The sequence below is a fragment of the Dromaius novaehollandiae genome, chromosome 19 (genome assembly GCF_036370855.1).
Source record: "Dromaius novaehollandiae isolate bDroNov1 chromosome 19, bDroNov1.hap1, whole genome shotgun sequence".
NCBI lineage: Eukaryota > Metazoa > Chordata > Aves > Casuariiformes > Dromaiidae > Dromaius > Dromaius novaehollandiae.
Genome location: NC_088116.1, coordinates 5,283,072 through 5,299,620, shown reverse-complemented (window position 1 = coordinate 5,299,620; position 16,549 = coordinate 5,283,072). Strand labels below are relative to the sequence as shown.

Below are 16,549 nucleotides of genomic sequence, written 5' to 3'. Positions count from 1 at the left end.
ACTACAGGCAATCAATTCTTGACCTCTGTTTCCCTGATCGTGATATCCAGGGTTTTCTTGTTTGTTGTTCTTGCTTTCTTTTCAGGACATTTTACAGACACCGAGTGGTTCATTTGTGATTTTTTTTTTCCTTCCTAAACTACCATCTCTGTGTACAAGGGGACAGTTTTTTAAAACACTTTGTTCCTTCTGTTGGTATCACTGGACACCAAAGTCTTTAAAATCTGACCTTATAACTGACCTCATAATGGAGGCGTTTAACTTAGAATAAGTTTCCATGCGTTTAAGAGAATAGGATGTACTTTGTCAGGTTTTCCTGTTCAGTGAAAATAGATATAAGCTGTAGCCAAGGCCATGGGGGTGCATAGCTTTCGGCTAGCATGGCTACAGTTCTACAACAAAGACGTCTTGTAAATAAAATACTGCAGGTTCCAGCAGCAACATTTTCAGAGCCTGGCAGTCCACGTGAGTGATGCTGACTATACAGCTAGCGATCACGATTCAGAATACGAAGGTACAGCTGTGATAACCCCAAGTTCTGGGTGGGCTAGTCAGTGCTATCGGGGAACAGGAAGGAAATCATTGGCCCCAAACTGAACAGTTTGAAGCTGACTAGTTTATGTAGGGGAATCTGAAAGAAATTCAGCTAGCTGAGGACAGGATTGTGGAGAGGTGAGGATGAAGCAAAGGGAAGCATCCTACGTGGGCTGTTACTTACAAAGTTGTCCACTGCTGGTGTCTAATGGGAATATTTTGTTCAGAATATTTACAGGAATGTGTAATAGCCCAGGATCATTTCTTTTTAGGTTACTCTACATACTGCTAAGGGTGTGAGAGTGTTTAGAAAGGAGTCAAGGAGAATACTTGCAATAATGTTAGATCCTAAAGCTTTTCTTGACTTCTAATGCAAAACTTACTTTAAACCATTTTTACAATCATTTGTAAGAACTTTTTGCTTTGTGGTGTGTGAGCCAAGACAGTTTGCATCCCCAGTTTGCCAAACTTCTGCCTGCAAAGTGGGTAAGTGGTAACTCTTCTTGCTATACCTGAGAGTTCTGAATATTCATATTCGTAAAGCATCTGCAGGTTTTAGAATGAAAACACCTATAAAATAGTTAAGAAAAAGATATAAAACAGTAGTGAATACTGCTGCAGTTCATCAGTAGAGCTAGTTTTCCAGTTCTAATACTGGCTGCCCCACGCTGAAGGAACCATTAGTATTTATGAACGTAGGCCAGAACACCTGTGAAAGAACTGGAACATGTCATGGGAGTTGTATGGAAGAAAAAAGTATTATCCAGTGCAAAAGTATTTATTGAAAGAAGCTTTCAAACATTTAGTTTGCATTAGAAACATGTTGGGAGGCAGCCTGTATTTCTGAACAGGAGTGCTAAGTTGCTTTGACATTGGTTGACACGGTGATTGTGGAGTTTTGTTTATCCTCTAAACATCTGCAGGTGATGTGATGATTAATATTTATTGGGAAGAGGTGGAAAAAATGACTCAAAACATGCAAACACTGTCTTGAAAGAAGCAGTTGAGTGGGAAATGTTAACTTCTCTAGTTGGAACAAGGTGATTGGTGGGGTTATCCAAGGGTTAGACTTTTTCTGGGACTGTGCTTATTTGTAAAACATGCTTACATGGCTTGGATGAGAATATCAAATGTCAGTGCGTACACTACGCCAGGATTGATCTGTTTTCTTATGTCTGTTTTGTCCTGGCCTAGGGGTGGCTTCGTTTTATGTTTGAGGAAGGGATTCTTCTGCATAGGTTGTATAGTTTGTAAAATATATGGAGCCTTTCAAGATAAAAGGTATTGTAGAAATATACTATTGATAGTGATTTCTGATTTCTTTCCTTGTGTGTGCATTCAGGTCTTTTCTGAGTGGTCCTGCTAGTCTTTCATCTGCTTCTCTCTCTTTCACCTTTTCTTAAACATGGGAGCCATTCATTTTACCTCTGTTACGTATCAGCACATCATTTCTGCCAAGCAAGAGCTCAAGAAAACAGATGAGTTTAATGACGCTGGGGGGGAAGGGAAGGGAGGGAGGAGAGAGGAGCCAGCTAAACTAATGAATCACATAGCAGCTTGCATGGAAATACCGACACCGAGCCGTGTCCTCTTCGAGCTCAGGCAGCAAGCTGTAAACCCTTTGTTCCCGGTGGAGACAGCAAACCACAATTTGCCCTCCAGTGGATAGTTTAATTCCTTAGTCACCTCTTCCTCTCACGAGTCTTTCTTACATGGTCGTTTCACAAATGCTTTCATTCTTTAGAGTAGTTACACACTGCTGATTAAACTGGTATTGAAGAAGTTTATTTTCCCCTGGAGAGTAATTTTTACTTGACTTAAGCCTCTCTTCCAAGGCCAGTTAGGGCCAGCTGTGTTGATTAGTCTTGTGATGTGACTTGACTGGACTGAAATTACTAAATCATTTCACAAATACTGACAAACAAACGGCAGTAGTCTTCTGCTTTGTAGGCCAGCAAAATGAGTACAGCCAAGAAACTATGTCACAATTTGGAATGGCCTCTTAGAGGAATTTAGTCATGTGTATGACTAACTAGCTGCCTCTGAAATGAGCTGTTTGAGGCCAGAGAGTTAAATGATAATCTGAGGTCCCCTGATCCTGAGGTGAGAGACCACTGAAAGCTAAATTAACAGAAGAGATCAAAAGCTCCGCTGTGCTGAGGCCAGGGCCCTTGCAATGCTTTTCAGCGTGGCTGGGAGGATGTGCTGAGTGGGAGTGCTTCGTGGGCACGACCAACACTTTTACAAGAAGAACTTTTAAGGCATGCCAGGCAGCAGGATGTGGTTTATGTATTTTGTTTTGTGTTAAGATTGTTGTGTTGTTGAAAATTAAAACCATTCTTGGATGAAAGCAGCAAGCTTCTGCTGTGGTTGGGAAACCTTATTTGACGAGCTGGTCATCAAGAGTTTATCCTATGGTTAGAGCTCTGCAGACTACTTCTGCCCCAGTGCTAGGTGGTGTATAGATCTAGTAAAGTAGTAAATGTAAAAGCTAATTTTCTTGGCGGTTGTTTTATTAGTTTAGAAAATGTGCTGCAGTTGGCTTGACAGTGTGATAAGGAAACAGCCAGTGGGTGGTTGTGATTTGTGTGTGTGTGTTGGTACTGACACAATATTAAATGACTCAACTGGGGGAAAAGGGTGAAGGGAGGAGAGAATATACTGGCCTTGGAAAAAAAGGCAAAGCTTACTTCTTTTTGTTTGGGTTATATTTGGCTCCTCAAGATCTTAAAGCTACAAAACTAGCCATAGAAATTTGAGCAAGGATTGTATCTTGGTCTTCCTGCTGAAACCTTTCAGAGCACTGGAGGTGTACACCAGTTTGGTCAGAAGCAGTCCTGCTTTTTAGAGCTTCTACTTTTATTTCAATACAACAGTTTTTTTGTATTCTTTTTTCTCTTTTCAGTTCTTCCTCTAGTTTACCAATTTACTCTTCATAAAATGTCCCAATTTCCCCATGAAATGTAGCATTCAGAACTGCACAAACCTGTCAAACTAAGGCAAAGTACCTCTTTAATTTCATTGGCACTGCATCTGCATGAAGAGGACTGAATTTATTTTTTTGTATGATTTTCACAGACTGCCACTAGCAGGTTGACAGATCTTTGGTACTTTCTTAAATTTTTTTTCATAGTTTCTCCTGCTTTATCTTGAAGCAGATTTGAGCATAATGATTAAATATTATAAAAGCCTGAAGATCTCTGATGATAACAGACATTGCTAGATCTTCCATGCATCAACGTCTTTTCTTCCCATAATCCAGAGTAGACTTCTGTTCACAAATCTCTTTTGAAGTGTTTCATCTGATATTTTTCATGGGGCAATAGTGTTTTGCCGAGAGCATTAATAGATTTGGATTGTATGTTCTGGAGCAGAGTCCTCTGTCCTTACATGATCTGTGCCTATCAGTCACTTCTCTCAGTCTATATAGTTACACCAGAACTGCAGTTTTCTGCCATTTTAGTCAGCCTGCATAGCACACAGCTACCAAGCTGGATATTTTATCAAGAGCAAAATATAAATGTGAAAACTCTTAAAGACAAATTTGATTTTGATCATGGGGAAAAATATGCTCTTGGGAAAATGTAAGGTGAACAGGAGTTTGCAGGGTCTAGCCCTGACCATCAGTTGATTGAAACAAGAACATATATTCTTCCATCTGTTACCAAGACATTAGAACGGAATAGTTTTTGTGTCTTAAATTGAATTTGTTCAATTACTTAGGAAGAAATATTAGGGACTAATAAATATGCCCATGTCCTGTGAGGAGAGTTCATGTTTCATGCTCTTCCATGTTCCTGTGCCCGTGGATGTTTAGCTGCTAACTGTTCTAGAGCATCTGTGAAAACAGACATTACTGAAGCAAGTAAAAATTCTACTAATTGCTTCAGTGGTCATGTTTATTTATGTATGGAAAGGTGCTTCTTTAGGGATAGCATGCAGTTAGTGTTTTGACACGTTGTACTTACATTGACTGACTTTTCTGTCTTCCCCCACTGAAATGTGGTATATTCTTAACCCTTCTTTTGCCCTTCTTTGCCATGGACAGGTGAACATTGTCCAAGATAGTTGCTTTACTTTGCAATTGGCAATGAGTTAGTAGTTGTACACAGCATTTGATGAATGGTCATTAGTTATGTTTTAACAAGTTGATTGCTTTCCATGATCTGTTCCATTTCTAAACCAAGATGATATCTGGAAGTGTAAAGGTCACTTCAAAAAAAAAAAAAAAAAAAAAAGAAAAGAAAAGAAAAGAAAAAGAAAAAAACCAACCAAACAAAACAAAGACAAAGTGGTTGTAACTGATCAAACTCTTAATCTTTGAGAACACTACCCTTGTATACAGCTTCTGCCTTGGGACTTTGCCATAGGATTCTTGAATTTAGTAGAATTAACTGTAAGGCCATATGATCTTTTTACAATCTTTTAATTTTGAACTATTTATCTGTTACCTGTGAGAGCCGCCTGAAGCCATTAGATCTGTACAAAAACATCTTAATACATAGCTGTGTTGATAGGAGTATGTAAAGCAAATGTGAACACACCAAGACATTGCGTTTGAAATGCCATAGTAGAGAAGGTAAAACTTGAGCAGATTTTTTTTCCTGACCATCACTGTATGAACTGTCTCCTGTTCAGCTGACTGGAGAAATCTCCTGCCATACTAAGGATAGAAAGCTTTTTAATTAATATGAGCAAAGAAGAATGGAGAGGTGATTTCTTCTCTGCATCTGGAGGAATCTCTTCTGTATTTTTCGCACCCTAAAGGCCTTGTCCATTTTGGCATTGCAGCATTTACACTGAAGATGTAGAAATTCTTATACCACCATATAATTATGCCTCATGTAATCCCTTCTGTAGGAGCTGTTTCTGCAAGGGTGTGGATAATGTTAAATCTGTTGGCAATAAGCTAGTTCTCTGCAAGACAGAGAAGAGAAAGACCTTCAAGAGCATATCCTAATATTTACCCTCATAGACAAAAATGCATATAATTCCTGAAATAAAGCAGAGGCAATTCCCCGTGCTCGGACAGAACAGGACTAGCTCAGCAATAAGCTCTGTTAGTCACAATTCATAGTGGGGATGAGCCTGAAAGTTTCCTTCAACACCAGTCATTGCAGGGACTAGTATCCCCGGCCTGGAGAAAGAGCTCACAGAAGCAGCCTGCCAAGTGTGATAGCCCTGGTGTTTGCCTATCTGTGGCATAATAAAATAGTTGCTAAATTGCAACCTACAGAGCAAAAAGTAACTGTTTTCCCTTTCTAGGGGAAATTGTCCAGAATCCTTTTTTGGGGGGAGGGGGGCAAAAAGCATAAAAAATTACATGACTCAACAGAATTACATCTTAGTCTTGTTCCCAGGAACACACAGTCAGCAATAATGCTGGTATTTAAATACTGGAAAAGGTAAGGCAAGCAGTGTCATACCCATCTCCACTTGCAAACATGATCCCTTGAATGGAAAGAGTGCTCCAAAAATTGGTATAATTTACTTAAATCTTTAAAATGAAGGGATTTAAATGTTGATATAATGGAAGGCTATGTGTAGCAGCATATTCTTGGCTGGCTAAAGCAAGGTACAGAGATATTTCATGCTATATTTGCAGGCCTCATAAACAAAGCCTGAGCAAAAGCTGAGGCTTCTCCTGAACAAAAGCTGGCGAGTGTGAGGTGCCAGAAGGGAAGAGAGGGTGTTCTCTGGGGGGCTCAGGGTGTAGCTACAGTCCTTATCTTGTAGATCTTAAGAAATGCTACTTTCATAAAACATCATTGAGTCTGAAGAATAGACTGATCATGTTAGAAATTACTCTCTGCCTCTTCCACACACAGCTTCTTTGAGGCTGCTTGACTGTGGAAAATTTTTTGACTCATCTTTCAATTAAAAGCTTTGGTTTTTTTCTGCACAAAGTTGTTGAAGCTCTTCCTGCTTTGAAGTGGGCAACTTTCCTATAGATAAACATCTCATCATGCTATGAGATTTCTTCCTCTCTCCTTCTGTCTCGTTCCTTGATGTGTCTCATCCTGTGTTGATAGAGTTTTAGTGCTTTCAGTCCAGCTCCCAGGGTCAGCCGCTCAGGACAGCGCTCGCTGGCTGCCCTGTTGCCATCCTCGGCAGAGCTGAAGCTCCGGATGAGCTGTGGAAACTCGCTTGCAGTCCTCTCCCCACCCCCTCCCTGAAGCAGGCTGGAAACTACAATAAAACCGGGTTTATTATGTGGTCATCACGTCTTAGTAAACAAAAGGCAGTTGTAATACCAGTGCAATGCGTGCTGGTATTTAGCATTAAGCAAACAATATTAAAAACCCCCTAAGCCTCTAGCTTTTAAGTACTGCCCTCTGTTTTAGGGGAGGATGTTTCCATTTTGGATCCAGTTTTTTCCACTCTTTCTGGATTAACAGGGTTTGAGAATTCATGAGGAAGGAAATTATTTTGGCTCAGTCAGCCATGGCCTTTTGGCCAAGCGTGGGGCAGCATTCCTGAACCGGAGGCTTCAGGTCATGGTTTCCTAATATCAAGCTTTCGACAGCAGTGCTGCCTAAGGCTGCTCTCCGCTGCTCCGCTCCTCTGTCGTGGCTTGCTGCCCTCGCCGTGGTACAAGCACAAGTGTTTATGGGCAGGACGGTGAGTTAGATCAGGATCTGCCTGTAACAAAAAAGTGAGGGGGAAGACATGCAGATATTTTTATAGCCAGATCAGTTCCCTCATTCAGTTCACAGCATGACCTGGCCTCATGAACATTCGAATAAACAGGTTGAATATATTACTCTTTTAATCATGAAAATCAAGCTTTTCTTGTTTAAAATTGCTGTTTGGTTACCCTTTGTGCTTATAGATGTGACATCAGGTAGCTTTCGGTAACTTAGAGGAGTGATCCGTGACGTCTGACTTGCCTGGAAGGAGTAGGATTCTTTTCACTTCTCTTTCCATTTGGATTCTTAGACCAGGAAGTTCTGGAAAACTGTTGTATGTTAACATCTGGCAGCAGATCGGGTATTGTTGATCGCTGATTAATGTTCAGTTGTGACAGCTGCTGTATATGCACAATACATGGAGGAATGTTTCCACTTATTACTTCTCGATGACCATTATTAACTGAATTTACACAGTGAGATGGGGGGGCATATTTATTCCCTATATTCCTTGAAGCACTCAAGGCTGGTATTCTATCTAATGCTTATCTATATAACTGTATTTTCCAGAAAGAGGAGTATAGCTGTCTTCTCACCATTGTTAAACGTAGTAATAACCTGTAAGTAACAAACTTCTGGGCTAGATGAGTTGGGAAGCAATTTTCTAAGCTGGAGAGAATTATCTACTTGCCAGTAAGCTAGAATCCAGGAAAATACTGAAATTCTTACTCCAGCTAAGTCATTTATCTCAAGAAAATCTTAGTTCAGCTGTATCAGTTGAAAAATTAGCTTTCTGCCTTACCTCAGAGCAAATCCACTGCTTTATTCTGAGCAGCACCTCCCTGGGGAAGTGTTAGTAAGCATCATGTGCGTTCCCCAAAGCAGTTGCTAACCTCTTTCTGCACAGCAGAAGCCCAATGCTAGCAGCAGGTATGAAAACAAAGGAAATCCCTAAGTCACCAACCAGACCAAACTAAAAAGCCTCCATTTCATTGAGATATCAGAGGTTTTATTTCTGTTCACTGAAAAGATTCAAATTTAGGAATTCTTTTCTCATTTATTTTTCTTAAATCTTTCTGGTTTAAAAGAAATCAGAAAAGTGGTTGGCTGAACATTAATTTTGCTGTAGGTATAAGAAAATCATACATGATCTCATCTCATTTTGACAGATGTATAGGTAGGAAGTGTTCTGGAACAAAAAAAATAAAATTGGGAAGTGTCCTAGTATGCAGAAATCGCTGTAATATTGGCATGCTAATGTCACAGGTATAGAATCAAGGCCATTATAAGGAATAGAAACAGTTAGTTAACAGTTGGGAAAGCTGTGGAAATTGTAAAATTGGGTCTGGCAGAAGAGGCAACTGGGGTGACTTTGTTTAAAAAAGCAAAATTCTGAATTTCTGTAAATTCCACCAGATTGATTTGGGGATAATAGTGCATAAGAAAATTTTTGTTTTTTTTTTGTTTTTTTTTTTTTTGAGCAAGACAAGGGTTATATTTAGCAGGTGACTAAAGTTTTTGGCAGACCCACCAGTATTAGCAGTTCCAAAAAAAGTAAGCTTGAGTTTACCAGGGGACATGCCAGTGAGCATATGATACGGAGTTTCTCTGAACATTTGCTAGACCATTTGCTTGGGAATTCTTGATGTTTGTTATGCCAGGTTGCTGGATACTCTAGAAATCCAAAGCAGTGCACTGTTAGATTGCAATTACAGTTGTAAGAAATATTCAGAGAAATTCTGTATCCTATGGACACTGGCATGAGCACATCTGCTGAAATTCACAGTGAGACATTGTGAGTAGGTTTTGATCAGATCTCGTCTCATTTACCCTCTGAATATGAGACCTTGTTTGCACTGTCATAGCACTGAGTTGCAACAGTGTGAACTTGTGTTCAGTTCTTGCTATGGCTGCGTTAACAGGTTGGAATCACCAGATCATGAGAAGACCTGATCTTATTTTTCTATTCTCATTTTCCTGCATCTTTTGAAGAGTTAAATATATAGCTTTCCATGTCAGAAGGGGCAAGCTGGCGGAACTATTGATTAGGGTGAATCCAGCAAGCTGAAAATAAAATGTCTGTGATCTTTAAGCAATTTCTTAATTGTGGAGCAGAGCTTCCTTGGGTACTTCCCCTTATAAAAACACTATGTAACTTAAAGTGAAGGGAACAGTGTAAACAGGGCCTTTTGGGGATTCTGTTTAAGAGCACTGGACAGTACACTATATATGTTCCAACTTCAGCATCTAAAACAGTCAAACTAAATGAAGATGCTTCAAATACAAGGTCATCTCTCCTATTGGACTACATTCCTGCCATAGGAGAGTCTCTTCTAGTGGCCACCCTTCAAAAGAATGTCCTACAAGCAGACATATGCAGATTAAATTGATGACACACTCTTGTCATGACTTAGTCTTTGAGTTCCAGAATAGCAGCTTTTCGCATGTCCTCCTTGCCCCCCAGATCTCTAGACTCATCTCTCCTGGTTAAAACAAAAAGTAAGTAAAAGTTTAGTCTTCAGCTTTAATGTCAGAGGTCTCTGTAGTCCTAAAACAGGAATTACTGAGATCAAGATGCTTATTTTGCTGTTTTTCCTTTGGAACCTCTGGTAGCTTAACTTTTCCAACACAGGGATCTGTTGTTTCATAATGCATTATATTATAATTTTTATTTCTCTTTCTTCGGTCTCTTATGCTTTTCCTTTGTTTCAAGTTGCTTCCCTACCCTGTCAATTATCATTATGCAGATCAACATCCTTGGGTTAAGTCTTCTTGCTTTTTTCCTCCTGTTGGTATTATACCTGTTACACAGGGAATGTAGTCAGGCAGGCCAGACAGTCCAACGGGCCATTAAAATTCTTCAGAAAACAGAGTTCATGTTATAATTACTTTTTCTAGTTTCCGTGTCTGCTAAGTGAGTGGAAGGCCTTATTTGAACAGATGCTCCTATATAATTAGTATTAAATTATCTAAAACACCTTTGTCATTCTGCAGCTATCTTCCTGTCCTTTTTCGGGTTTTTTTGTTTTTGTTTTTTTTAACTAGGTGGAGTCCAAGTGAACCTTCCCAAAGATTTGCTGGCTTGTAAAGGTGTTGGCTCTATGATTAATATTTTGCAAACAGGTTCATTTAGAACCATGACTGGCCAAGCCTAGATTTGTTGCTCAGGTCAAGCTTTTGTTTGCTGTTGCATAAAGATCAGGTAGCAGAGAGTATTGTCTTTCCGTAGAATAACCCTGAAAGAGAGGGAAAATGGCATGCTCTTCTGAGTTACTGAGGAGTATTGGAAGGAGTATCCAACAGCATGGTCGCTGAAAAATGCCGACAGCTAGCCAGCCCGCTTAGCTCATCCTATATCTGAGTGTCAAGCAGATCAAGCTGTAATTGTTTGTCACAGTACAATAGTGTCTCTTTTTATTCTGGCTTTTTCCTTGGCTGGTGGTAGACCTCCTAAATATTAAGTTTTAAACAGTTTAGGCAGTTTTGAAAATAACAGTAGGTGCTGATTTGCATCTCAACACCCGTATCTCCTTGAAAATCCGTCTTTCTGTATCCAGTGCTACTCTCATTTTAAGTCTCAAGAAACACTGAAAACCGATTCAGATCATCTTCATGAGTTGATCTAGTCACATGCATGTATTATGTTTTTTATCAAGCTGTCTTACTGTTTGCACACCCAGAGGTTTAAGGATAGGGACATTAAAAAACATGGCTGCGTATGTACAGGGAGTTTGCCTCTGGGTGGATAGTTGTATGAAAGAGCACATCATCACAGTACAGGATTGCTGTTACATCTGCCCTTCTTTTCAGGAATTTTGTGCGCTTTTCTCATGCCATTGTGGTATGTGCCCATGTATCTGGCATATGTGCTTCCTGTTAATAGCATATTGGAAGATTTCTGGTTAGTCTGGGAGGTTGTTTTTTAGCTGTTTCATTTGTTTAAACAGAGCAATTTAAGAGCAGGGAAGAAAAAGGTATTTTAATGGAGTAGGTGTCTGCAAAACTCTGAAATCTTTTAATTAAAAAAGTTCTCTAGAAAGAGTCAGATGTACACCAACCTTCTTCCCTCCTGTATGTTCACCATTTCTCAGAGGGCATTCCTGGTTCATTCTTATTCAAATATCAATCTCAGTTGGGAGCAACACTGGAGCAAGCAAGGTGAAAGTGATTTCCAAAGTCCTCTGCGCTTTCAGTTGAACTTTGAGCCCTTGGTGTCTTAGCCACTTTTTGAAAAGGAATTTTAAGTACCTAAGTTAATTAGGATCTTGAAAACTTTACTCTGAATTGATAAAAGAAGACAGAAAATACTGCTCAGCCCCCTGTAACGTGTACTACTTTATAATAGGGAGTCAACAGAATGTGATGGCTCCAAGCTAATAACATCTTTTACAATTTGGCTGTCATTACATTCAGGTTAATGATGCCATGAAGTCGCATATTAATGCATTGTGTTAAGTCAGTGTTCACTGTGCGATTGGAAATCGTGGAAGTAGTACTTAGGTATTGGAATTCTTTCGAAAATAGCACATAAATACCCATCTTGTAAAGCCAGCTTGTAAATCTGTTGTAAAAGCCTGACAATTCAGTTGGATCCATTTGCCTAAACCTAGGTGTCTAGTACTATTTCAGATGTCCTGGGGCATCCCGGTTGTTCTCTGCCTGCCTGCCTGGCCGGTGACAAGTCTGCCATAGCTACTGTCAGATCCTTCAACTCACTGCAAGTATTTTAGATGTATCTAAAGGGCATCTGTAATGACACTAGACACCTGTGCTTGGGCTTCCTTCCTTAGGTGTCATAAACTGTGTGGGATTAAGGTACATCTGTGAGCCATGTTTGTTTTGCCTAAGGAACTCCAATTTGGTTAATAATAGTAACAGGACCTTGCACAGGCAAGAACACATATGAATACGAAGTTGGATTACATGTCTGCTGGAGAGCCTATCTGTCTCTGGTTGTATGTTACCAACGCTGCTGTGGATCCTCAGCAAGATCTGGGTGAACCCTTCGTAGATGCAATTGTGCTAAGTCCAGGATCCCAATTCACAGCCAGAAGATAAGTTGAAAACCGCAATTGGTAAGAGGGACCTATTTCAGCTAAATCATGAGTGATAAAATACAATAAAATTCTATGGGCAGGTTTAATAACTATTTGTATATATTTTAAACATGGGTTGTTAGTAGTATTCTCTTTGCTTTGCCAGTCTGCTAAATGCTTGTGGCCCACTTGATATATACTTTCTCTCAAGATATTGAAGTAATCACTTTTCTATCTCAGGCTCTGCTTAGATGGGGAAAAATATGAAGATGTCTTAGTCCATGGGAACAGGATTCCAAAACAAAGGAAGAGACACAGTCTTCTCTGTTGGCAGTGGGGCTATGAATTAGCCCATAAGTTGCTTTTGTCGTCATTTTTTTTTCTTTATGCCTTTAGAACCATTTTGAGGTGGGAGGGATGGCAGGGAGGCACAAAACATGAAATAGCTAGTATGTCACCGGTGCAGGAGCTAGGATGAAGGAGATGTGACAGAGTCCTCCTAGAGCAGCAGATAATCATGATAGTACAAACTTGTCTGCAGGCAGCAGTTTGCCTTTTTGAAGCTTATAATGACTTTAACATTGTAGAGTGCTATGAATAGCTTTCTTTCATTTCTTGTTATCCTGCCCTTGCAATTCAAATAACATAGCCATTGTTCAAAAAAATCACACCCAAGATGTGTCTTTCTTCATGTTTTAGTCTTATATGACTGAAATGCTTTTTGAAATGAATTAGTGATCAGTTTGCCACTACTCTCCCTTGCCCTCTTAGCACTGTAATTGCGTTAGCCATCCTGCATGGATTTTATTTCTGGGCAGCATCTCTACGTGCCCCACTGTGGGGGTGAGGGAATGGTGTGTTCTCCATTCCACAGTCCATTCCCTTCTAGCTGAAGTGTTTGCCCCTGTGGGAACTGATATGACAGGTGTTGAGCTTAGATCAAATATAGATCAGAGGCATTGTGTGGAAAAACTGAAGAGCAATCCTGAACCTTCCTTCCAGGAAAAACATTGTAGCCACGCTGAGAATGGGATTAAAATGCCTAAAGATCATCGTGAGGGTCAACTTCTATCTCATTAAAGTCTTACTTTGTTTCTGATGCCAGCTGAAAGGCAGCAAATATCCCCTGGCAGAAAGTGTTGCAAACAATAAAACTGCACAGCAGGCCACGAGCCAGGAGCTCCTGGGTCCTAGACGTTACTGACTTGCTGCGTGACGTTGGGAAGGCATTTCATTTCTCTGTGCTTCCCTATCCCGTAACCTAGTGTTAACAATTGTCTATTGTCTCAAATCAAAGGATATTAAAGTTAAGCGGTTGTTAATTTTAGAGCACTGTGAAAATTAAAAGCACTATGTACATGCTAAAGTTTGATTCCTTGCACTGGAACAGTGTGACAGACATTAAAAATTAAGGAGTTGTCACCCCGTCCAAAAGCACTTGAGATGCGACAATGATGAGATGAGCTCAGTTTGAGCAAAATAGATTTTCAGGAAACAATTTCCAAATCCAAAGTGGAGGAACACAACCTGAGCTTGTTGGCAGACTGGATGGGGCACTGGGAAATGGCAGGTTAGATACGGTGCAGAAAGAAAAGAAATATGTTGGAATTCAGAGGCGAAGGTAGCTTGAGCTTGGATACACAGGACAGTGGGAAGGAGACTGTGGTTGAACAGTGCAAGAGAATAGTTAAGCTAATGGGTTGGGCAGGGTGGACAAACAGGGAACCCAGGAATAAGGTGCTATAGCATCATTTTGATCGAACAAAGATATTTTATGGGTTGGATTTGTTTTCTAAAATATCTCCCTTGAGATGCAGTTAACTGTTTTTCTGCTCTCTGGTCGAAACAACGAGCACTTTCTAGGAGGTGAAGTTCTGTATGATTCCAGCCGCTTGGAACAACAGCATTAATCAGCCCTCGATTGGGTTCTGCAGCTTGGCAGACATGCGTCTGCCTGGAGTCTCCCTTAGACCTCAAGCTGTGTGGGGTGCAGAGCTGATCAGGTCACCAGGGTGACCATACTGCCCTAAACGCAGCTGGTGCGTGGAAGGTGCCTCAGGCTGTGGGGCTGGCTGTTCCGTTTATGACTGCTACACGGCTCGATTTCAAGGGCGTTCAAGGGGGGAGTTGCCCATAAAATACTTTCTTTTAGTGCTGATTCTTGCTTGATGGTTTGGTGCTTTGTAATTAACATGCATATGCTTTAAGAATCATTTCTTTCCTGGGTTCTCTCTCTTTGGCTTTTTAGTATTGCATGGCACTTTATTTTGGAGGGTGGAGAGAGGAAAATACATAAACACTTATACATCATGAAAAAAAGTTTGGTTAATGGTGCTTGATGGTTGGCAAATGTTCTGTGATTTATGACAGAACGAATCAGCAGAGCATGGTCTTACAAAACATATGGGACAGGTTGCGTAAGTTTGGAGTCTGCACGAGTTGGCAGGCTGGTGAAGTACAGATAATACCAGTTAAATATGCTTAATAGTTATCCTTATGTATATGCCACCTGGTGGCAATTAAAAGCACATTGGTATTGTACCAAAACTGCTACATTTGTCTCGGGAAGAGGTGTTTTCTCGCAGTGCCATGCAGTCTGTACCAGTGTGTAGTAGCATCAGTATCATTTCTTATGTGACACCACCCGGTCATGTGCTGACCAGATGACAGTCATGCCATTGCATTCGTTTGGGCATTGCAAAAAACTGATGAGTGATTTGGGGCACTTGCTTTGTCATAAAACTTCATTGTAACAGTAGGAAAAACCTTTCAGATTGATTAAAAGTCCAGAACATAACAGAAGGCTTTAAATCCACCCTTTAGGCTCTGTCAAAGAACATCTACTTCTGTCTGTAATACATATTTTACATCTTAAATTTGTGGTATGGGTATAGCTTGTGTGAGTGCTGCATGCAGGTGGTGTCTACCTCTCTGCTCTGGACACTTGCACCACTGTATTTTCAAGACACACAGTCAAACAAAGGCCTTTGCTCGCTTCCCTGGGCTGCTGCGAATCCCTAGGTGTGCCTCTGCCTCTCTGGGCAGGAAGGAGCTGTGCGGAGCTGATATGTCTCTGCTGGAAATGACACATCGCAACACAGTCCATTTGATTTCCCTCTTACCCTTCATCCTAGGGTGTTAGCTGCAGAGACGATAGAAGCTTTGATCTTCCCTTGAACTCAGCACAGATACGGTTTACAGGCGGCACATCTTGCCAATTGGGAGCCCTTGGGTTAAGGAATAGAATGAGCAGCGAACGCTGGCTCCTCGGATGTGACAAGCGGAAGGAGCTCTGGGGTCCCGGGTTGCACCAGCGCCGTCCGAGCCGCAGTGGAAGCGCTCCCTCGCTGCTGGCGTCGCGCTCTCCCCTGGGGAGCCGGAGCTGCCTGGATGTGCTGGCGCCTCCAGCCGTAGATGACTAAACGGAGCGGCGTGGGCTGCTCGCTGTCCGGCCAGCCTGTCCCTGCTATCGCTCCCCATGAACACTGGAGCCTTTGTCTCTGGCCTTATCATGCCCCTGCCATCACAGAGGCTTTCTGTGCTCTCCTCCCAGCACCGGCCTCTGTGCTCAGGGGTCTTTTCTTCAGCTGCTCTTTGTCTCTCGGTGTTTATTGTGCCTGCTGCAGAGTGTGTTTGTTTGGGAGAGAGGAGGAGGGGCTCCTGTTTGTGTGGGATTTATAAACCTAGTGCATTCTTCAAAAGAGATGCTGAGCAAACTGGGTGGTGTTAACGTTAACCCTTCAGTGCCCTGCGTCACTGACATGGCAGAACTGCGCCGCGTGTTCCTCGGTGTGAGGAATGGAGTCGCTTGCTGCGTGAGGCAGTAGCCACGCAGCTGTGCAGCAGGGAGTTTGCTCCCCCTTTCATCTTAACTGTCCTTTGAGTTCCTTTACATGTTGCACGTGTGCATCAGCAAAGAGAGTCTTCGAATGTGGGGAGACTTGATTGATCCTAGGATCTACCCCCAGCGTGCATTTGGAGCTCGTTTTCATGGCAAGCGCTGGCTCCTTAGCCCCTTCTGTTTGCTTAACTGGCTTGTGCGCCCTGTTCGCGTGGCTACATCAGGCAGTGTATTTTCATTGTAGCACATCCCCAAACTTCATGGCTCTGTACTAGGGCTTTTGCTGTAGGGTCATGTCCTGAAACCAGGAATTTCTTGGAATTGTGATACAAAGCTTTCCTCCTTGGCTTGTGGTGAATCTGTTTTTAATCTTTTTTTTTTTTTTTTTTTTTCCTGTCTGGGAATTGGTAGTAATGTAGTAATGGTTCCACAGTATTGCCACATGTAGCAGCACATAGTACTTCTCTGAACCAGCTTCTTTTGCATAAGCTGGTTGCTAATACTTTCAT

General features: G+C 41.3%; 1 protein-coding gene across 3 annotated transcripts in view; it reads left to right on the top strand.

Moving 5' to 3' along the window:
* Positions 1 to 16,549, top strand: part of SPECC1 (sperm antigen with calponin homology and coiled-coil domains 1) — a 92,071-nt gene that overhangs the window by 28,425 nt on the left and 47,097 nt on the right. The gene's annotated exons all lie outside the window — the stretch shown is intronic.